This window comes from Spermophilus citellus (genome assembly GCF_964194105.1).
Source record: "Spermophilus citellus genome assembly, chromosome: 4".
Taxonomy (NCBI): Eukaryota; Metazoa; Chordata; class Mammalia; order Rodentia; family Sciuridae; genus Spermophilus; species Spermophilus citellus.
In genome coordinates, this window is record NC_138185.1 from 176,589,888 (window position 1) to 176,614,298 (window position 24,411).

A 24,411-nucleotide genomic window follows, 5' to 3' on the forward strand; every position below is an offset into this window, starting at 1 on the left:
AACTCTCTTTCCACATCACTGCCTTTTTTATCTATTATTCATATTTCAGGTCTCATTTTAAATATATTTCCTCTGAGAAGACTTTCTGACCCTATTAAGATTACTTTCATATTATCATTATCCACTCTCTTAGCAACCTGTACTTCCTGATCGAAAATTCATCATACTTTACTAAAAATCACTTAATTTTCTGATTCATTTGCTTGACTCTCATCTCTGTCAGGTAAAGGACAGTGTTGGCTAAGTGTTATGTCCCAATCAATTAGGACAGTGCTTGATATAAAATGATAATAGGTGCTCACTAAATATGTGAACAGATTAATTAAATGAGACTATATTTGTATAACTGAAAACTACCATCTTTAAATATTTTGCTTTTATGATTCATCAGTTTCTTGATTTTGTCTTTTAGTTTTAAAAACTAATTTTCTGATTCCCTATTTTATGTTTACTCCCTCCATTGTGCTTTTAAACAAAAATAGTCAATCATATTTTCTTCTCCAGTAATCTTACATATTTTATAACTATGCGTTTTTAATTCTATCAAATGTCTTTTTAAATTCTATTAAATACACAAGTCAAAGATGTATAATTTTCATGTTTCTTCTAGCAACACTGAAAGGGCCATGAGTTTTTTCAATGCAGAGACTATTCCCTTTTCTTTCTGCTTCATGCCAATTTTTACAAGTTATGTGAATTATTCATATGATATTCATAAGATCACCAGCCTTTACCAGAAATCTACATTAACCTGGGTCCTGACATAGCTGTCACACTTTTTCCCAAGAGGAATCAAACAGAGGAGTACACACTAAGAAGTAAAGGAATCAAAATAGTATGTTAATTACAACTTGACTTTTGGTCCCAACCCATTATGCAATGCACTAATGATGTGAATGATCTGACATGGAACATATGGAACACTCTTTTGCCTCATTTGCTCTAGACTAGTACTTAAAACCAAAGCAAATATAATGATCTATTTCCCTTAAGTCATGCAAATGCTAAAATTTACAATTCTGTTGAGATGAGATGTGCCAGCACTTGAGAAAATGTATCTGGGGAGACGGAGTAGGAAACAGTGTTCATCTCCTATGTCTAGAATCTCCCACCCAGCCATTCCTAAAATTTAGCAGCAACTTTTGGTTATACTATTATGTGAGAGCAAGATAAGAAAGGAGGAGGTAGCAAAGCTGAACACAGAGGGGAAGGATTAAAAAAAAAAACAAGAAAAATTAAAAATGAGAAGGATTCATTTAAACATGCAGGCTTTACCTGTTTCCTATATGTGAAGACTACTTTCCAAAGGGAGTTGCAACAAAATCTCTCAATCTCTATAGTCATCTTCAGTATGATCATGCCACTCTTCAAATAAGATGTGAAATCTATTTCTCCTTTATATTGAGTATGCCCTGTAACTGCTTTGACAAATGGAATATGGTAGAAGTGATACCATATCCCTTCCAGGCACAGCCCTAAATGGGTCTAGCAGCTCTTGCTCCCTAACATTTCTAGCATTTGTTTCTCAGAACCCAGTTTCTGGGTTTTGAAAAGCTAAAGTCATATGGAAAGTTTAGGCTTTAGCCAAAAGGCCTAACAAAGCAGGCAATATCAGCTGTCAGTCATGTAAGTTCATGGTCTTGGATATATAGCCCAGTCAAGCTTTTGAATGACCTCCATCTCAGCCACTAACATCTGACTGCAACTGTGTGCAAGATCCCAAGGAAGAACCAGCCAGCTGAGTCCAGTAAAACCAGAGCTGCAAGAGATGACAATCAAATGTTTGAGAGCACTATTTGTGCTTATAATCCATCAATGTATAACTAGAATATATTTAGAATCCAAAAATTGGGTATGGCTACAATAAAAACTTAAAATATCTGTCATTGGTATTGGGCAGTGAGCAGATATTTCAAGGGGGATAAGACTGCTCATGGCACTAAAATGATAGTGAAGAAACTGATATTGTATGATAAAGATGTTGTAACAGGAAGTTAAATAAAATTCTTGTCTCTGATAACACACACAAAAAGAAAATGTACCAAATAAGTGTATGGCACTTGATTTCTTTTAGCTTCATGTGATGTTTGAGAGATAAGCAAAGACACAGAGAGGAACTGTTTGGATTTTGAGCAGAATTTATCAACTATAAAATAAAACTCTCTCATTCCCAGTGTTTCCAAATAGCAAAAAGTTCTCAGAGTATAAAACGTACTCTGGGATAACACTAAGTGTGGAGGCTGACAACAAAATGTGGTTTTAGAGTAAAATTAACATTAAAGATATAGATTTTAGACCCTTTATTAAGACTTCAAAAATTTAAGGGGTTACTTTATATAGTTTTGAACTAGGGCATCCTGTGTATCCTATATGTATTAACAGTATATGATGAGTCTATATAGAATAAATAGCATGTCTTTTAAAATGCATCTTTGATCAAAAGGAACTACTTGAGAAACAGCTCCTGAGGGTTCAGCACAAGGACATGGGTTAAATAATGAAATCCTGCCCTCTTGGATTTAATGCCATAATGATGAGATTTTAGAGAGCTTGAGGAAAGAGGTGAGTATATTTTTCTTGTCAGTGAGATATGAATTACTTTTCTAAGGAAGCAGACTCTAATGTATTTCATTTTCCAAAAACAGTCACATTATTACACACCTGGCATGTTCTGCTGCAATATGATTGTCCTAACCCACAGAAAAGGTGAAATACATTTCTCTTCACCTTTGAAGATGGAGGGCTTATAACTCCCTTGACCATCTGAATATGAATGAAGAGATGCTGTGTCAGTTCTGAGCATAACTATCAACCAGTCTGGAAGTTTCCACTCCCTCCTTTCCGAATATTTCTCTCCTTCTGTTCCAAGTATTCTTTGGACACTCTCTTTTGGAATTTAGCTGCCATACTAAAAAGTCTTAGCTGTAAAAAGAGAGCACGTATAGGTGACATGGAGAGTCTGATTCCCAGCCTACACTCAGGATTAAATGTCAGCCAGGTGAGTGAGCCATTGTGGACATCAAGCCCAAGCAAACCTAGCAGACTCAGCCTCAGCTAATACCTGACAGCAACCATATGAGAGATTCCAGTAGAGAACCCACTAGCTGACTATAGTCAACAACAGAACTGTGAAAGATAAAAAATTATAAATATTGTTTCAAACTGTTGGAGGTAATTTGCCATGCAAAAACAAGTAGAAGACTAAATTACAACAAGAAGAAAAATTGAGAACTATACTGAATTTTTAAGCCCTTTGATTACTCCTCCTATCCCAGAAATAAAATTCAATTTTCCATGAGTAATATCTTGATATAATATTTCACATTCAACAAGTATTTTCTGAGTTCCAAGTCACATACTAATTGTTTAAATGTTATCCTACTTATTCTACAGAGCAACACATGAGGTATGTATTATCATTATTTTAATTTTTTTTTCTTTCACAGAAAAGTAAATTGAAACTTAGTAAATTTAAATATATTACCCAACATCAAAGACCTATGAACTGTGGTGGATCAGGGATCCTGTTCAGTTTTGTCTGATATCAAAGTACTACTACATAACATGATCTATGACTGAAACTATCACCACTATTTCCTGTATGCAGTAATGTTTCTTGTTATTTGGGAAAAGTAAGACAAGAAAGATTATTGAGCAACCCCTAGAAACAAACACTGTCTGGTGAGTTTTCTTCTCTACAGTGAGAGGTCTGTGTTTGCCATGTTGGAGGTTATGAGAAACTGCCAATCAACTAAACCAGCCTCTCTTGAAGGATATAGTAAGATAGCTGGGTGATGGATAGTTCCAGTAAGTAATTTTCCTGTTTATAGCCTCTCCTCTTTTTCTAGTGAGTCCCATGCATCAAGGACAGCTCCCATGACATAGTATAATGAAATTATATTAAAAGTTCTTCCTGGAGCTACTAAAATATGCATCAACCCTGTTATGTGAAGAAAGAGTCACACAGAAAGAGGGTTATAATTTCTATCTTTATTGTTACATGTACCTTTGATCAATGCATTAAATGCATATGGTGATTATCTATAGATTCTCAAATATTTGATTATCATATAAATGAAAGGCTGTCAAATTCTAGGAACTACAAAAAAGACCCAATTTATTCTGTGGTATCTTCATCTCTGTGGCCTCCAATAGGTAGATATGGATCTTACTTTGTACATTTTTTAGGAAGGTAAGTTGTGAATCACATCCCATTTATACTCAATTTGTAAAAAAAAAAAAAAAAAAATCTTTGGTATTTGTGTCCTGTGGGTAAAACTCAATGTCTTTCCAATCTTATATAGCTTTTCTTCAATTTTATATTACTTTACTTATTCCACCAGCATTACATACAATCCTTTTAGCAAATTTTTGGACAGGTCTCATTGTCTCCAATTCTACATGTGAATATACTGAAACTCCCTGTGGTTGAGTAAGATGTTTCAGGATAAAGAACTGAGAAGTAGCAAAGCAAGGGTGTATAACCAGCATATCTGTCTCCTTGGTGCATGCTCCAGTCCTGCCACATAAGAGAGGAAGTGGGTACCACAGGAAAGAACTGCTGTAGTAGACAAAATCATTGAGTTTAAAAATCTACATAGTAACATGTAGATTTGTGACCCAAGTCTCTTTGAGACTAAGTTTATTATCTACAATACAGGCAAATGGTCATGTAAAATGCAAGACACTGGTGGACGACAACACATGAAAATCAGGTTATCCAAAGCAAATAATATATCCTTGTTTAAAAGTCCTCTTCTTTTTCCCTCTGGTTTTGTTCAGGCATAATAGTTCTCTAGAATTCAAGTTTGAAATAAATCTTTCACTATTTATTTTTCTCAACTTAATTTTGAATCAGTTAGCAAATAATATTAATTCTTTTTTAGACATGTGTTTCATAATAATAAATCATTGCATTATTTATAAAAACAGACAATCTGCTATTTTTAATAAGGAGATTTAATTGCTTATGTTTTTTTACGGCAACTTGTTTTTTTCTTTTCTTTTCTTTTTTTTATTGGTTGTTCACAACATTACAAAGCTCTTGACATATCATATTTCATACATAATATTAATTCTTTAAACTACCTATCATAACCTTCCAGGGTTTTAAAATTCATACAGCCAAAATATGTTTTACTATTGCCTGGTCAACTATGATTGCCTCCTTATTGCTCCTGTGGCAGAAATGCTTCCAAAATAATGTTTTGAAATTGTGAAGCCATGCCTTCAAAAACTGGCCACATGCCAGATTCCTTTCAGTATTCTAGTGATGATGTATCTTGAACTCAAGCAAAAGCAAGTTATCTTTCATCACGGAAAATATTTTTCACATTTTTATTCTATGCGCAAATGCTCACAGTTTCTGAGGGCTCTCTTATACCCCTGACTACAAAGACGTGGAGTAGAACTCAATTGCCATTTCTTTGAATATAAACATTCAAAAGTTATAACATAAACAATAAATTCGTATAGTAATACCCCCTTCTTCTACTGTGCCTATCTGTACCTTGACAGAAACACTACTCAACTCTGCCTTGAATTAAAGTGATTTGAATATGAACCTCTGGTGAGCAAGAAACAGCATAAATAACACTGCATTCTGTTTCCTGAAGTCCTTATATGTAGTGTGAGCATAAATTTATTCAACTGAAGACCATTTTACCTCCATAATTTTTATCCATGTCATACATTTTCATTTTAAAACACTCTTTTAATGTCCTCTCCAGTCCTCTTATTCTGGAAATATTCACTTTCAGGACTGCAAACATGAATGCTGGGATTCATCAAGCAATTTCCAGTGAAGCCCAGGAAACAAATTAAGATGTGACTTTGAGAAATAGCAGCAGTCAAACATAATTCTAGAACTGGGCAAACAAGATACTTCTTGTTTCTTTGGGGAGACTCTCATTGCCAAGCCTGAAAATGATGAAGTGTTGGTCTTTGTGAAAAGAGGCTTGTGCATCTTGAATTTTTAGGTGGAAAGTGGCTATATATATGCATGAATTTAGTCATATTTTTTTCTAGTTACTACAGCACATAAAACTTATTGTGTCTTTTTCCCTTTGGTGGGTTTATTTTTTTTAAATCTGTGTGAACAATATTTTCCTAAGTATATCTACAACCCAAGTCATAAATTAAGGCACATGTTCTTCTCTATAAAAATTTCAGTGTCATTATTAAAATCCGAGACAATCCAAGAAATTGTACATTTTCTGCCAAAATAATAAATGGCCAGAGGCTTCATTTTTCGGTGACTTATTGCTTAATTGATTTAATGTTTTTCTATTCTTTTAATAATAATTAGATTTCTACAAGAATTTTGTTTCTTAAGTTTATTGCATTTGATATAATTTTATGAATAAATTGGCAAATTAGGGTAAAAAAACCTAGCCATTTTTGGTTCTGAGTTGTATTGGAAAAATGTCATAAACAACACTGCCAGAAGTAAATTGGATTTTAAATTAGGATCATTTTGAAAATTATATTTGAATTACTACATCTCTAAGCTAAATTCATAGAAAAATGAAATTGAAGTGTAGACAAGTTAATGGGTAATACCAGGACAAAAATCACTTTATAATGCAGTTATTCCACATGCCTTTAAGCTAAACTCTTTTTAAAAATATGTGTATGTCCATCAAGTTATTTATATTACCTAGGTGGACAAATTCTCAAAGCATTAGTATAGTTTAAAATGTATTTATTATAATATTTAAAAATCAGCATCTTGGGATGACGCTATACCAATCCATTGGTTTGTCTGATTCTAGCACTATTTTTGGCTCCCAATTACTTGTGAAATCTACAGAATCAGCACCTCTAATTCATTCCAGTAGGTCTCCAACTTGTATAAAAGCAGCATGAATTGAATTTGCTGCAAACTCAGTTATGGTGTCACAATGATTTATTTTCCTTTTTAACATGAAATTTATATCTTTAATGTGAGCAAAACCTTTGAAATGAGAGGTAAATAAGCTGTCTCCCTTGTGGTCAATGCCTACAGTATTAACTAAATATCTAGATATTCTCCAAAGAAGCAGAGCCAGCAAACTTCCAAATGCCTCTGATGCCTTAGACTATGAGCATTTCCAAACCAATTCACTCAGCCCTTATTTGGAAAGGAAGTAATAACACTTTTGCAAAGTCAGCAAAAAGCAAGGCCTCAAATATTTAATAAAGTTATATTTAAAAATACAGTTAACCATTATAGCACTTACCAAAAAATATATTTAACACACTAAATAAATTTTACACATATATTTATTTGTGAAATATATTTAAACATTCACTAGATAAATTTGAACATTTTAGCATGAAGTCCTATAATGCAAAAATTAGATTCATACATTATAACTGTTACTGCTCAGGAAAACAGCCCTCACCAGAAACCAAACTGGCTAATACTTTAATATTGATCTTACCAGTCTCCATAAGTATTCAGAAATAAATTTCTATTGTTTAAGCTGCCCAGTCTATAATTTTGTTAGAGAAGTCTGCATTAATTAGTAAAATAATATAACAAATAAAGAATTGGGAACATTATCTTCTGATTATCTGTACTATATTTAAAGTAGAATAATGTTATTTGAAGGTGTACTTAGATTAGTTAAAAGTGTATTTTTGTAAAATGTAAGGAAACCACTAAAATGTTTTGAAATAAAATTGTTATATGTTAAGAGACAAGATAAAATGGAATCACAGAAATGTTCAATTAAAAGCAAGAGAATCGGGAAAAAAATGGGTAGAGAGTGAACCAAAGAGGAAGTGCAATGAATATAAAATGATAACAAAGGTAATAGATGTTAATCCATCCATAACCATAATCATTTTAAGTGTAAATGGTCTGAAAACATGAGTTGAAAGGCAGAGATTGGAAAAGTGGGTTAAGAATAAAAGGAAAAGTTTCCCCAGCACCATTTGTTGAAGAGGCTATTTTTTACCAATATATGTTTTTGGTGCCTTTGTCTAATATAAAATAACTATAATTATGTAGGTTTTTCTCTGTGTCCTCTATTCTATACCATTGGTCTACAAATCTATTTTGGTGCCAATACCATGTGGTTTTTATTAATATTGCTCTGTAGTATAGTTTAAGGTCTGGTATAGTGATGCCACCTGCTTCACTCTTCTGCTAAGAATTGCTTTAGCAATTCTGGGTCTCTTATTTTTCCTGATAAATTTCATGACTGCTTTTTCTATTTCTATGAGGAATGTCATTGGGATTTTGATTGGAATTGCATTAAATCTGTATAGTGCTTTTGGTAGTATGGTCATTTTGACAATATTAATCCTACCTACCAAGAACAAGGGAGATATTTCCATCTTCTAAGGTCTTTTTAAATTTCTTTCTTTAGCGTCCTGTAGTTTTCATATAGAGGTCTTTCACCTCTTTTGTTAAGTTGATGCCCAAGTATTTTTTTTTTTTGAGGCTATTGTAAATGAGATAGTTTTCCTCGCTTCCATTTCTGAGGATTTGTCACTGATATACAGAAATGCCTTTGATTTATGGTTGTTGATTTTATATCCTGCTACTTTGCTGAATTCATTTATTAGTTCTAGATGTTTTCTGGTGGAACTTTTTGGGTCTTCTAAATATAGAATCTTGTCTTGGCAAATAGTGCTAATTTGAGTTCTTCTTTTCCTATCTGTACCCATTTAATTTCTTTCATATAATTACTCTGGCTAGTGTTTCAAGAAGTATGGTAAATAGAAGTGGTGAAAGAGGGCATCCCTGTCTTGTTCCAGTTTTTAGAGGGAATGCTTTTAATTTTTCTCCATTTAGAATGATGTAGGACTGGGGCTTAGCAAAGATAGCTTTTACAATGTTGAGATATGTTCCTGTTATCCCTAGATTTTCTAGAGTTCTGAACATGAAAGGGAACTGTATTTTGTAGAATGCTTTTTTTGCATCTATTGAGATGATCATATGATTCTTTATCTTCAAGGCTATTGATGTGATGAATTACATTTATTGATTTCTGTATGCAACAAAATGAAATTAAACCCTATTTCTCACTATGCACAAAACTCAACTCAAAGTGAATTAAGCCAGAGACTCTGTACCTAATTAAACCAGAGACTCTGCACCGAATTGAAGAGAAAGTACACACAGATCTCCATCATGCAGGATTAGGCCCCAACTACCTTAATAAGACTTATATAGTGTAATAATTAAAATCAAGAGTCAATAAATGGGATGGATTCAAACTAAAAAACTTCTTCTCAGCAAAAGAAATAATCAGTGAGGTGAACAGAGAGCCTACAAAATGGGAGCAAAATTTTTAAACATGTACATCAGATAGAGCACTAATCTCTAGGATATATAAAGAAAAAAATCTTAACACCAAAAAAACAAATAACCCAATCAATAAATGGACCAAGGAACTGAACAGACACTTCTCAGAAGATGATATACAATCAATCAACAAGTATATGAAAAAATATTCAACATCTCTAGCAATTAGAGAAATGCAAATCAAAACAACTCTAGGATTTCATCTCACTCTAGTTAGAATGGAAGCTATTAAGAATACAACCAACAATAATGGCAGCTATTAAGAATACAACCAATAATAATGGCAGCTATTAAGAATACAACCAACAATAAGTGTTGGATGTGGGGAAAAAGACACATTCATACATTGCTGGTAGGACAGCAAATTGGTGCAGCCAATATGGAAAGCAGTATGGAGATTTCTTGTAAAACTGGAAACCACCATTTGACCCAGCTATCCCGCTCCTTGGTCTATACCCAAAGGACTTAAAAACAGCATACTACTACAGGGATGCAGCCATAGCAATGTTTATAGCAGCACAATTCACAATAGCTAAACTGTGGAACCAACCTAGATGCCCTTGAATAGATGAATGGATAAAGAAACTGATATCTATAGAATATTCTTCTAAATATCAGCCAAATACAAATTATTTTCAAGCCCACATTGGATATTCCACAATTCTAATTGTGGAATATAATCTATGAACTATATAATCTATGAACACAGGAACACAGGAAGTATGAGGATAGTTATGTTGGCTTTTTTTAAACACGTAAAATTATATAATTTTTGATGATTTAGAGCCTACAACAGTTGTTTTAAATATAACAGAAATGCTCTAACATGTAGCTCTCATGAGTTATGATGAGACTTTGCTTTAGATAACTGTAAAATTCATGGTATGAGGCAGAATTTTAGTGAGTGTGAGAGCTTAAAAACCAGCTTGCTCTCTGGCAACACTATTCCAATATCCTAATATTCTAATATTTTTACAATGTTCTTGATCATAACTTAAAATTAAGATTAAAAGGATAATAAAAGCAAAATATGATACAATAAAAAAGGCTTTAAATAAAGTCATCTCAGTAATAAAAAAGCTCAAATTTAGAAATGAGAAAGTAAATTGGTTTTAAGTACAGCCATGAAATTTGTATTTGTTACATATGGATTATTTAATGCCTTCTGATGGTTTTAGAGGGCCAGAGGAACAGCACATTTCTTCCATCTGAACTAACAATTTAAAACAATCCCAAGGAAGGGGTTTCCCTACCTGTCATTTCTGTATTTTTTTAAGACGTCAATGGACCTTTATTTTATCCATGTATTTGTATGCAGTACTGAGAATAGAACCCAGTGCCTCACACATGCTAGGCAAGCACTCTACCACTGAACCAGAACTTTAGCCCCACTTCTTTCTGTATTTTAAAGAGGCATTTTCCCATAAAATAAAACTTGGAAAAATTAAGCTATTTGTTAAGATATAAGTTGCCATTTAAAAAGCATGAGAGATGATGTGTACCTGTGTTCGGAACTGTACTTTGACCTACATGATATCACTGAGTAAAAAGGTATATTTCATGGAGACAAAACCTCCACTTAAAAAACTTTTAGTAAGGAAAAATTTAACATATTAAAGTACACACCATGAGGAAATGAATCTCCATGTAACCATACACAATTCAGTAATCATGAATTTATAGAATGATGAACTCACTCATTTCCCAAACCCATATCATTATGAAGTAAATCTCAAATATCAATATCATTTCACCCATAAATATTTCAACCTGTCTATCAATGATAAAGAGTTTTTAAAAACAAAATCATAAAATTTTACAAGAAAAAGTTGACTCACAAGTATCTTTAAATACCTAATCAATAGTCAAATTTTTAATTGTCTCAAAAATATCATACCCATTTTCACTGTTTGAATCTGTATCCAAAAATTTCCACATTCTAAAATTGACTGACATATACCATATTTCTTCAAATTGTTTTTAATCCTCACCACATATCTGTGGAGGAAAACAAGTCATTAATCCTATGAAATATTTTCCATAGATTTTGCTCATTGCATTCCCATGGTAGAATTAAATATATTCCTTTACTTTCTATATTCCCCATAAAATGTCCATCAAACTTAGGTCAAATTGGGAAAGTAGGGAAGTGAGAGTGGGCTAACTTTCTAGGTTTTAATTGATGATCAATACTTAGATCAAATAAGTTAGGGTTTGTAAGATACTGATATCTTGTTCTATAATTCATTGTTCAGTTATTACCTGAAACCATTTTATTAGGAAAAGTTTCCCCCACATCTATTATTCTCGAATAAATTTTTCACTTCATTTACATGTTTTCAAATTAATAAATTGATTTACCAGTATTCTCTAACAGTAAATAATTAGAATAGCATTATTATATTTTGTAAATCTTGGGGTTTACAAGTATGTTTCAATCAAAGATATTTATTGTTGTTATAGTTGATCAGGTTGTTCTATATTTGTGTAGTCAGATTCGTTCACATTGGCTCTTGATTTTTTTCTCAACATGATTATAAGTTTTGCTAATTCCCTAGATGTCTGTGTGACACAATGCTCATGATCATCTTATATATTTTCTGTTTCAAACTTTAATTCCGCCATTTGTCCAAGGAATTCTGGATCTTTTAAAATTTATTCTTTAAAATTTGCATTGAGAGATCACAGTCTGGATGCAGTGGTGCTGCTCCGAGTCGGTCATTTTTTTAACTTTTCAATGGCAGAGCTACAGATGCTGCTGCTTCTTGTAAGACGCAGTATATAGGGAGTTCATGAAAGTATTAAATCTGCTAATATAGATTGTTATATAATTACAATATAAAAGTCAAAGTTATATGAAAAACTGTGCCCACCTGTCATTTAAATTTTCTGACATTTTAATCCCAATAATTAGTCTTTACAGAAAATCTGGGGCAAAAGGAAATAAATTTATAAGCATTCATTGACTCAAAACTAAAATTATTTTTTCCTAGAAGAGATTACTCATTTCATTATGGGCATTTTACAGATTAAAGAATTTATGCACAACTAGAGCAACTAATTTTTCTCAATGACAATGGCAGAGTTCAGCTACATGAAGATAATTCCATATCTCCATCTTTCTACTCCATCATTCCTTTTCTTTGACTCTACCACACAATCTCAAAGTGGTTGTTTCTTTACTTTTAAATCTCAAATCCCATGAATTTCTACATGTTGAGAAATGTAAAGATGTGACAAGGAAGTGTATTATTTTTCTAATGGGTATATATTATTCAGAGAAGAAACTTTCATAATCAATAATTACCAATGGGTACTATTTTAAGTATCAGAAATAAGTCACTTTTAGCCAATTGTCTTCAAAATGTTTAGCCTTGAAATTTGTTCCAACAAACCTTTAACCTTTACTGTTAAGACACCTTTGAAAGTCAATCTTCTATTAACTTTTAGAGATTGTCTGGGTAGAATTTTCTTTTCTGATCATATTAAATTTAAAAGTTTCAATATTATAGCAATTCTCAAATGGATAAACTGAACAGTTCCATTCTTTGTTTCTGAAACTTCTGAAGTGCGCTTGCTACCAGAACAGAGGAATATATTTTGTCCCTTAGTTTAGACTTTTTTCATTGGTAGAAAAATTGCTTCCAGGCATATCATTACAGATCGGTGTGCCTACTCATTTTCTCCTGTCACTGAAATATACCACTTGATCCCCTGTCAGTGCTCAAGCCTCCGTTCGCTTCATCATATGATTAGCTAGGAGATGGGTCAGACAGATGCAGCTGCATGAAATTATACAACACATGGATTTGCACTGATTTGGGGGTAAAGAGATTTTTGCAACCAAATAAATCAAACCTGTGAAGCAATCTCTATTCCATAATTACCAAATACTCTATTGCCCCCGAATATCGGAAAATAAATTTCAAATACTTTATCAATAATGAAAACTTTTTCAAGTTTACTTTTTAAGTCTTTTGCACATCCATATACCCATTTAAGTTTGGGATTGTTAGTCTCTGGTTGTGGCAGGGAGATATTATAGATAATGCCAAGTACTGAAAGGAACACATTCAATTCGACAGAGATAACCTTATTAAACTTTGAAATTTAGGCCATTTTCTATATTTTCAATTTTCCATTTTAAGAAATTCTCTTACATTTTTAATTTATAATGCACACATTGTTTCTAATTTCTAACATGTGAAGGATGTAATTATAGGTTGTCTGGAGAAATGCTATCAATGTTTGAAACAGATTAAATTAGATGCCATCACTACATATTCATTTTAAAATATTTTTATATACAGAAATTGAAACTGAATGTTTGATTTATTCTCCACTTCTTTTAATCATATTTTAAAACTGCATTTATGATTCCTGAATCATTAGGACTCGTGTAAAACTTTTCTATATCAAAACACATTGTATATTTTGATATTATCATTGCAGATATAAGGTAATAGCATTCATTATTAGGATAAAGTAAATCAAAATGTCTTAAAACACTTTGTTTCCCATACTTGCTAATAACTATATTTTATGGATAGATTTTCACTGAAATAATATGCACATACATTTGTATAATGCATCCTCTTGCTTTTTTTCTTTCTTGGTTTTGTTTTGTTTGAGATTCTACACATAGAATTCAGGGTCTTGCAAATGCTATATGAATAGATCACTACTAAGAAACCCCAGTCCTGCATTATTTTCAAAGTTGAGGCTATGAGACTTTGAAATAATTGATTAACTGTAGAAAACTAGGCACTTTAAATATATATGTGAATGAATATACCACAAATATATCTGAAAAAATATATAATTTGATGGATAAAAACGTTAACCAACACAAGTGACTGGCTGACCCTATGTGAAACAAAGGTTGAGGCTGATATATACTAATGTATAACAGTATAAAAAAGAATGATTTTGTTGGTCACTTTTCCAAAGTCTATCCTTATAATCAGTAAAACTAAAGCTAGTCTAAAGAATGTATCTGCTTTCAAACATTGTTACATCAGCACTCTTGATAAAGCATTTTCATTGACATATTTCTCTGTCTTTGCTTTAGGGAAATAATATTCTAGTCATTTAACTTGGAGTCCACCAATCTACAAATACCAAGGGCAGTTTTTACCATATTGAATATTTTGTAAGGATGTTCAAGGTAGTATCAATAGTCTATTTCTTTTATTGTAGAAGATATGCATTCTATTTCAGATCTTTTAGTGATTTTAATTGAAATTTTAACATGCTTTTAAACAAATCAATTAATTAAATATACATGATCATTCTACTAATGAACATGTTAGCTCCTTCGCCCCCTTCCTGAGTTACATATTTTTAAGAGAGAGAGAGAGAGAGAGAGAGATTGAGAGAGAGAGAGAGAGAGAATTTTTTAATATCTATTTTTCATTTTTTGGTGGACACAACATCTTTATTTTATGTGGTGCTGAGGATCGAACCCATTGCCCGGTGCATGCCAGTAGAGCACGTTACTGCTTGAGCCACATCCCCAGCCAAATGTACATAATCATTCTACTAATAAACATGTTAGCTCCTTTGCCCCCTTCCTGAGTTACATTTTATAATTGTTTTTGTACTGGGAATTGAACTCAGGGGCATTCAACCACTAAGCCACATCCCCAGCCCTATTTTGTATTTTATTTAGAGACAGGGTCTCACTGAGTTGCTTAGCACCTCTCTGTTGCTGAGGCTGGCTTTGAACTCACAATACACCTGTCTCAGCCTCCCAAGTCACTGGGATTACAGGCATGTATCACCATGCCTAGTTTATATTTTATAATTTTTGAGTGTTTTAATCTATCTTGCATATCTTGTATAGTATTTTCTTGTCTCTTACCTCACAAGAAAGCATATTATTGCTTTCCTGAGATCAATAGTAATATAGATTCATAAATTCTTGACACTTTTTTTTGCTTGACATACCTTCATGTACCTCTCAAGCCTTCTATATAGGTTGCTATTCCTCTGTCTTAATAATATCATTTAGAATATGTTGGTAGAAAACTCAGTTCTATTGTTGTTTTTGTTTGCTTGTTTTGCTGTTTGTTTTTGCTTTATGGATTTGTTTTTTGATACATGAAAAATGGCTTATCAGTTCTGGGTTGACATTTATTTTCTCTAAGACTGTTTTAGTTCACTGCTGCCTGATTTCCAAATTCCATTGAAAAATCTGCTATTGGTTATTTTTATTCTTTGGAGAAAAATAAAACAAGCCTTTCTTTCAAACTTCTTCTGATATTCCCCTTTGCCTTTCATTTTCTGTAGTTTCATTATGAAATCCCCATGTCTAGATGAGGATTTTTCCAATTTCCCTAGCTTGGAATTCAATAGACTTCCTGATTGTATTTGTTGTTGACTTGTTGGAAGACAATTCTCCATGGGTCTTTCTTACATTACTACAATAATTTTTTCTTTTGAATACACAACAGCATATGTCTGCATAGAAAACACCTTTGCAATAGAGTGTCTCTCCCTCTAGCCAAAGCACATATTTGTTTTCTGAGCAGAATAATAAAAATATCTTACTTCAGGCAAACACTTGGGCAGATTTGATTACATCACGTTTAAAATTTGGGGTTCCCTATGCCTGAGGTTCCTCAACTGTCACAAAACCCACTGTGTCTAGTATCTTTCTGGGCTTCCCCCTGCATTACTCCTGTGGAATTTGGGAGTCAAAGAAAACTTGGGAAAACATTAAGCTCTAGATTCCTACTGCAATAAAGTTTCTGTCTTTGTTCCATGTGATAACCTCTATAAAAACTATGGAAGACTAACTTGTTATCTTGAAAGTAGGATAAAATCTCAACCCACTGAAAGTTCTTGATGGACCTTTATTTGTCCCATAGAATTCTTGGTTGTTGTGTGTGTGTATATATATATATATATATATATATATATATATATATATATAATATTAATTAAATATATATTAATATATTATTGTTTTAATATATATATATATATATATATATTATCTCCTTTTCTCCTACTGGTAGCTCCATTGAATATGAGACAGTCCTAACCCTTATAACCTCATTGAAACTTAATTATCGCCTTAAAAAGCCTAATTACAAATATGGTAATTGGGGATTAGGACTTCAACATATGAAGTTGGGAATATACAATTAAATCCAGAGGATCCATATTCACTAATATCTTTTCTTGGGTTTGTTTGTTTGTTTTTGGTGTTTCTTTATTTTTAGAAATATCAATGATTTTTATTTTCTTGGAATCAAACATATAGTTATAATTATTAGAAAGAAGAGAGATTAGAAAAAAATGAAACTTACTTTTCATTTTATGTTATGTGCTTCATAGTATATATCTAGGTGTGGCCTAGATTTTTACCATATAGTTAACAGACCCTAACATGTCTCCTCATAATTCCTGTATGCTGTTCCTTTTGTCCTTGTATTAGTCCTTCCTCTGGACGTTGGGTAAGGTCTGTGACTTGCTTCTAACCAATGGAATGTGGCAAAGGTGATCAAGTGTCACTTCCATGGCTCTGTTCTATCTTGTGAGGTTTCATCTTGCTTGCAGGCTTATTTTACAATCTTTCTTTCTCCTTACTGGTTCCATAAAATACATGACTATATTGGGAGGTTTATGTGGCAAAGAATTGAAAATGGCTCCTAGCTATTCATGGCCAGGAAGAAGTCAGACCTTCAGCCTTGCAATTGCACGAAAATGATTTCTGCAATGACCTGAATGAATTGATGACAAATACCTTCCTATCAAGTTCAAATGAGAACCTAGTCCTGGCCAGCATCTTCCTTGCATCCTTGCAGATGACCCAGTTAAGCCACAGCCAGAACTCCAAACCATAGAGTGTGCAAGACAAAAAATGCATTTTTTAAATTGTTAAGTTTATAATAATTTTTACATAGCATTAAAAATTAACATATGCTTAACTTAAATTTAAGGCATGACATATTTTATTAAAAGCTATATCCTTATATTTCAGTGAATACATATCTACAATACAACCTTTTTAAGCATTTTTCCTTTTAATAAACAAAGATTTTATTTCTGAAATCTGTATTTTTATTCTTTTTCAAATTTTTCTTCAATTTTCCCTCCTTTTTGTGTCTTCAATCCTTCATTTTTTAAGATGTACTTGCTTTGTACTCTGAGTCTGTTAAATCCAGTATCTCACATTATTATATTTCTGAATCTCCTTTCAATTATTTCTTCTGGATCTTCGTTGTGGTATTTTATTTTCTGATGAGTTTTCTGATTTCTTCCCAAGACAGCTCACATTTTTTGCAATATTAAGTGTATGAGTTATCTGAGGTCTGAGTAGAGGTGAGTTTCTATCTAGCACTCAAAATGACTAAATACAATTCATTATTTCTTTTTTCAAAGTTTGTCTATTCTACCTTTTAAAAATAACAACAACAACTTGCCCTATATTTATGTATATTAAGCTATTTAATATTAAAAAGAACTCTATTATATACAGATTATTATTATTTCCTCTTTATAAATGATAAAACTGAGACACAGAAACTAAATCATTTGCCAAAGGCTATACAGTCATTTAATGATTGATTTAGAAACCATTATGAATCCAAAGTTTTCCATGATCAACATTCCTGTAATAGCTAGTTAACATAGTAGGTAACTACTCCTTTCTTCCCAGACACACACATACACACACTCACACACGATTCTATGTCAAAACTCTCCCTTTAGCCAACGTGTCACATATAATAATGATCAAAAGAAAAAAAAAATGAAATTTGGCTATAAATTCTAAATTCTTACTGCTAGACTAATTAATGTGCTAAAGGTAATTAAATCAGCATAAATATCATAGCTAGCTGAATTTCATGAAAAAGATCAGAAAATGTTCTTCCCATTAATAACTTCTGTAGCTATTCAAGCAAATATAATGCAATAAGGATAATTAAATCTTTTGCTTTGGGGAACAACTGGGTTTGCTTAAGGAACAGAAAGGAAAATATGCCTTTATTCTCTGCCCTAGGGAGAAGAGTGGAAAAACTGACTAGGTATATTAATGGTGTTCTAGGAGGGGTAACATCTGCTCTTCTGTGAAATATTAGATCTTTTACTGAAGCAGAATTAACTGGTTCATATCTGATATAAAATTATAACAACCTTCATTTAAAATATGGTAGAAGCAAGATCTGTGTTAATTTTAGTTTAGTTTTAAGTTACTAACCATGGTTAAAAAAATTATACTACCTCACAAATGACCAGAGATTAGATATTAATATTTTTTAGATATTAATATTTTTAATATATTAATATCTAATCTCTGGTCATTTGTGAGGTAATATATATAGTTATATGTATATATAAAGTATATATATATATATATATATATATATATATATATACTTTTGAGAAGATCCTCCAGTGTTTTATTTTTTTATTTCTTACATACATGACAATAGTGGAATGCATTACATTCCATAACTCTGTATAAAAAGCATGTTATATTTTTAAAGTGGCTGGCACGAAATGTTTGTAATGATATTTAAATTCTATTTTTCAAATTGATTTTAACAATGTTGTCTACTCACTAAAAGTTTACTTTTTCTTCCCATGGTCCTCACACTGGCCTCAATCTGAATCATCAATGGATTACTGCAGGCAGCCAGAAAAAGAATACAGGTATCAGTATGACATGTCTGAAATACCAAACTAGTTACAGAGCAAGAATCCTTAATTATAATTCACAGAAAGCAGTATGATTCTTAATAATTTAAGAATAAAGATTCTCTAGTACTGGCAGCAATTACCAGAATGGGCTGTATAGTAGATTCAAGTTTAATGCTTGACAAAAGATGATAATTTCTAATTTTAAATATATGCCTGCTTGTACATTTACCAACTTTCCTACCTTAGTATTCTCATATACTAATAGCTGTGACTTTAATAGGCCAAAGGACTCTAATTTCTGTTCTTAACTGCAGGTTTCAAGTGTATTATTATTTTAATACCTTTTTAAATTTTAATTTTATTCCAATCTGCCCTCATTTTTTTTTTCATGTCTGGGCCTCTGGGCTACTCCAATTAACATATTTGAATTAATGTACCAAATAATGCTTGAAAGTCTAATCTTGTTAAATGCCTTTAAATCCAACACTTCCTCTAACTAGTTAGACCTTATTAATTAACCTATGTTACCAAAACTTCATTCTGGCTACCTACTGGGTTATATCTGTAGGTCAAATGGGCCAATTAGTTCCCTCAAGAAATCAGGGTGCTGAGACAGGTTATTTAGATGAACTTAGATTTCCAAAGCAGAATACTTTTGCATTAACACAAGACTGTGCATTTATAGAATTTACTGGTTGAATACTTGCTTAAGAGTTGACAGTTTTTCTGCTAAAGATTTGTCATCTCATTTTCCCACCCCTCAGTAAGCTCTGTATTAAGTAAATTTAAATAGGACTGTGAAATGATTTATATGTACCATAATGCTACAACTGTATTAATGATGATAGGGATATTCCTGTGGGTAATGATGAATCTAAGGAAAGAGGAAGGGAAATAACCCAGAGTTAATGGTAGTAACTTATCCAAATATGAACAGCATTCCTTTCAGTCAAGAAAAATACAAATTCTAAGATATCCATGGTATAAGATACAGGAAGGAAGGAAATGCTGATATAGTGTAGATGTGCTATAAAATACATAGAGTTTATGTAAAGAGTGTAGATGTCTGTTATTTATCCTGCAAACTATATACAGGACATAATTAGTGATGAACTGAATCAGTACACCACTACTATTTACACATTGCAAAAAAAAAATGATCTACTCAGCATCAGGTCAGGTGGAAGGTAACTACCATAGATACTCAAGGTGAGAAATGGAAATTGAGCCAAGAGCTACAGTTCTACTAATGGTTAATATGTCTTGCCTAGAGAGAAAAAATATATATATAGATGAGATCTTCTGGGTGAAACAACTAAGATAAAACATGACTACTCATCCAAAGGTACTAGCCTTTATAAAAGCCTGTATCTATGCACAGATAAGCATCTTTATGGAATATTATTGGCCTTGATCATGTGATGCAAATCTCCTTACACATTAAAGTACAGGAAGGAATTTAGAAGAAGCTCAGTTGTCCACCCATTCTCAGTGGACAGGAATACTTGATAATAGGGCTTCCAAAACCACAGCATTTCCAAACCTCTGAACATAAGTCTTAGGAATTCTAGTGCAAGGTTCCAGTATTTGTCCTAATTGCTAAGTAATATTAACTGACCAAAATCCATTTTTGCTTCTTTGAATAATAGATTCAATCAAAATGTTTTATTTACAAGTTAATAACAACAGTTCCTCAGTATATTTTATCATGATTTATGACATGGATTTGCTTGCCATGTTCTACCTTGAACATGAGGGTGTGTGTGTGTGTGTGTGTGTGTGTGTGTGCGCGCGTATATGTTAAAAGTAAAGGAGCATTCTCGGCAGTTCAAACTAATATCCAGAATGTACAAAGAACTCAAAAAATTAAACAATAAGATAACAAATAACCCAATTAACAAATGGGCCAAGGACCTCAACAGACACTTCTCAGAGGAGGACATACAATCAATCAACAAGTTCATGAAAAAATGCTCACCATCTCTAGCAATCAGAGAAATGCAAATCAAAACCACCCTAAGATACCATCTCACTCCAGTAAGATTGGCAGCCATTATGAAGTCAAACAACAACAAGTGTTGGCGGGGATGTGGGGAAAAAGGTACACTTGTACACTGCTGGTGGGGCTGCAAAATGGTGAGGCCAATTTGGAAAGCAGTATGGAGATTCCTGGGAAAGCTGGGAATGGAACCACCATTTGACCCAGCTATTGCACTTCTCGGACTATTCCCTGAGGACCTTAAAAGAGCGCACTATAGGGATACGGCTGCATCAATGATTATAGCGGCACAATTCACAATAACTAGACTGTGGAACCAACCTAGATGCCCTTCAATAGATGAATGGATAAAAAAAATGTGGCATCTATACACAATGGAATATTATGCAGCACTAAGAAATGACAAAATCATAGAATTTGCAGGGAAATGGATGGCATTAGAGCAGATTATGCTAAGTGAAGCTAGCCAAGCCCTAAAAAACAAATGCCAAATGTCTGCTTTGATATAAAGAGAACAACTAAGAACAGAACAGGAAGGAAGAGCATGTGGAAAAGACTACAGTAAACAAAGATGAATGGGGGGAGAGAAACGGAGAGAGAAGGGAAAGCATATGGAAATGGTAGGAGACCTTCAAGGATACATAAAATTATAAGAGGCTATGAGGGGCAAGGGGGAGGGAAAAAAAAGGGAGAGAATTGAACAACAGCAGGGGAGATAGAGAGGGAAGATGGGAGGGGAGGGGAGGGGAGGGGCGATAGTAGGGGTTAGGAAAGGTAGCAGAATACAACAGATACTAATATGGCATTATGTAAAAATGTGAATATGTAACAGATGTGATTCTGCAATCTATATTTGGGGTGAAAATGGGAGTTCAAAACACAATTTGAGTCTAATGTATGAAAGATGATATATCATGAGCTATGTAATGCTTTAAATAATCAATAAAAAATTTAAAAAAAAAAGTAAAGGAGCAGACTACTTTTAAAACTTGTGATATGTTTATGAAGAAAATGCTACAATTTTGGCTAAATTGGGTTATTTTGTAATAATTACAATAGAGTGATTAATAGGACATTACAATTGCTGTTACAGCATTTGTTATACAAAAAGGGGTTGAATGGTTATTTCCAAAAATTAAAAATAGGAAATCAAAATTATTATTGTGAAACTAGTTACTATATCTGCTTATCAAATGAAAATTCTCATGGAGAGGATGCTTTTTAGAAAGACTTCAAAGAGGAGGACTAGCCTAAAAATCCATTTATTGAATATATCTTCTCTTTTGTTTTCTTATATTAGCAACATAAAAGTTTAATATCCAGAATTCACAGTTGAAATTAGATACTGCTACCATCTACTTGTATAGTTATATTTATACAAGTTATACAAGTTATAGTCTTTATACAAGTTATAGTATTTATACAAATTATAGTCTTGTCATCACAAGACTTGGAAAAGTTTTACCCAACAGACACATCAAATCCAATGTCATAATCTGGAAGAACTCTGGATTTACTTGTATAGTTATACAAGTAGATCATTGTGTCATTAAAAATAGGATAGTCTAATAGTATGACTCTCTTTGTTAATGGTAGTGTTATATATGAGAACAAAATTACATTTAGAAGCTTTTATTAGCTTTTAAAACTTTGTGTCATCATGTATACCACATCAGTGATAAGGCAGTTATTTTAATACACCAAAAGAAATTCAAAATGAATTAAAACTGAGATAATTTGTTTTTTATTAGTTCTAATCATTTATACATGACAGTAGAAAGTTCTTCAATTCATTGTATACAAATGGAGCGGAACTTTTTGCTTCTCTGGTTGTACATGAAGTAGAGTCACACCATTTGTGCAATCCTACATGTAACTAGGGTAATGATGTCCATCTCATTCCACCATCTTTCTTACCCCTTTGCCCCATCCAAAATTCCTCCACTTATCCCACATCTCCCCCGCCATTATGGATTAGCATCCACTTATCAGAGAAAACATTCAGTCCTTGGTTTTGGGGACTAGCTTATTTCAGTTAGCATGATGTTTTCCAACTCCATCCATTTACCTGCAAATGCCATAATTTTATTATCTTTTAATGCTGAGTAATATACCATTGTATACATATTGAGGTAATCCATTTGGGAATAATGTGGACCACAATATTCTGAATCACTTGTGAGCCATCAAGGCTTTGCATACAATCAATTATATACTAATTTTAACAAGATTATTTAAGTATTTTTTACTACCATTTTAAATATAATGTATGTCCAAAAGTGGTTGCAAAATAGTTAAATCCCTGATTTAGCTTTTCAGTATTCTCTTAATTAATAGGCTATGATTTCATACTGAGTTACTTATTTAGAGATTAAGTTCATATCTTCCTGCATCTGACTCTTTCATCTTTCCTCACCATAAGACTTGGAAAAGTTTTACCCAACAGACACATCAAATCCAATGTCATGATCTAGAAGAGCTCTGAATGTTGTGCCTCTTGACCTTCAGGCCTATGAACTACAAAATCAAACAATCTGTCATGTAATGGTGGAGAAGGGACAGCATAACCACAATAAACTCTTGTATTTAAACATAAAAAACAGGAGGTATTTGGCAGCCATAGTCCATAGCATAGTAGATTCTGAAATCTTACTAGGCCTCACTTGGAGATGGGAAATATTACTTAACTTCAGTTCTGGGGAAAGACTCATAAGCTGTTCTTGGTTCTTTCTTTTTGGAGTATAATCCTTTTTATCATTCTCCTTGGCCAATTATAGAAAAGATTAAAACAAACATCCTTTTTTTTTTGGCAACCTGTTAGCTACTTGTAGAAATGTTAAATTTCTTTAACCAAACTCTCATTCTCTTTTAGTCTAGGGTGGCCATGCTTTTTGCTAACACAATTCTGTTTTACAAGTTTATGGGTTTTCCCAAAGGACTTAAAAACAGCATACTATAGGGACACAGCAGCACCAATGTTTATAGCAGCACAATTCACAATAGCTAAACTTAATAACAATAGCTAACTTAAACTGTGGAATCACCTTAGATACCCTACAATAAATGAATGGATAAAAAAATGTGGCATATATACACAATGAAATATTAGCAATAAAAGAGAATGAAATTATGGCATTTTCAGGTAAATGCATGGAGTAGGAGAAGATAATGCTAAGTGAACTTAGCTAATCCCCAAAAGACAAAAGTCGAATGTTTTCTCTGATATAGGAAGCTGATTCACAGTGGGAAGGGAGGAATAAATAAACTCTAGATAGGGCAAAGGGGTAGGAAGAGAAGGGAGGGGGCAAGGGGTTAGAAATGATGATGGAATGTGATGGACATTATTATCCAAAGCACATGTATGAAGATATGAATTGATGTGAATATACTTTGTATACAACCAGAGATATGAAAAATTGTGATCTATATGTGTAATATGAATTGTAATGCATTCCTCTGT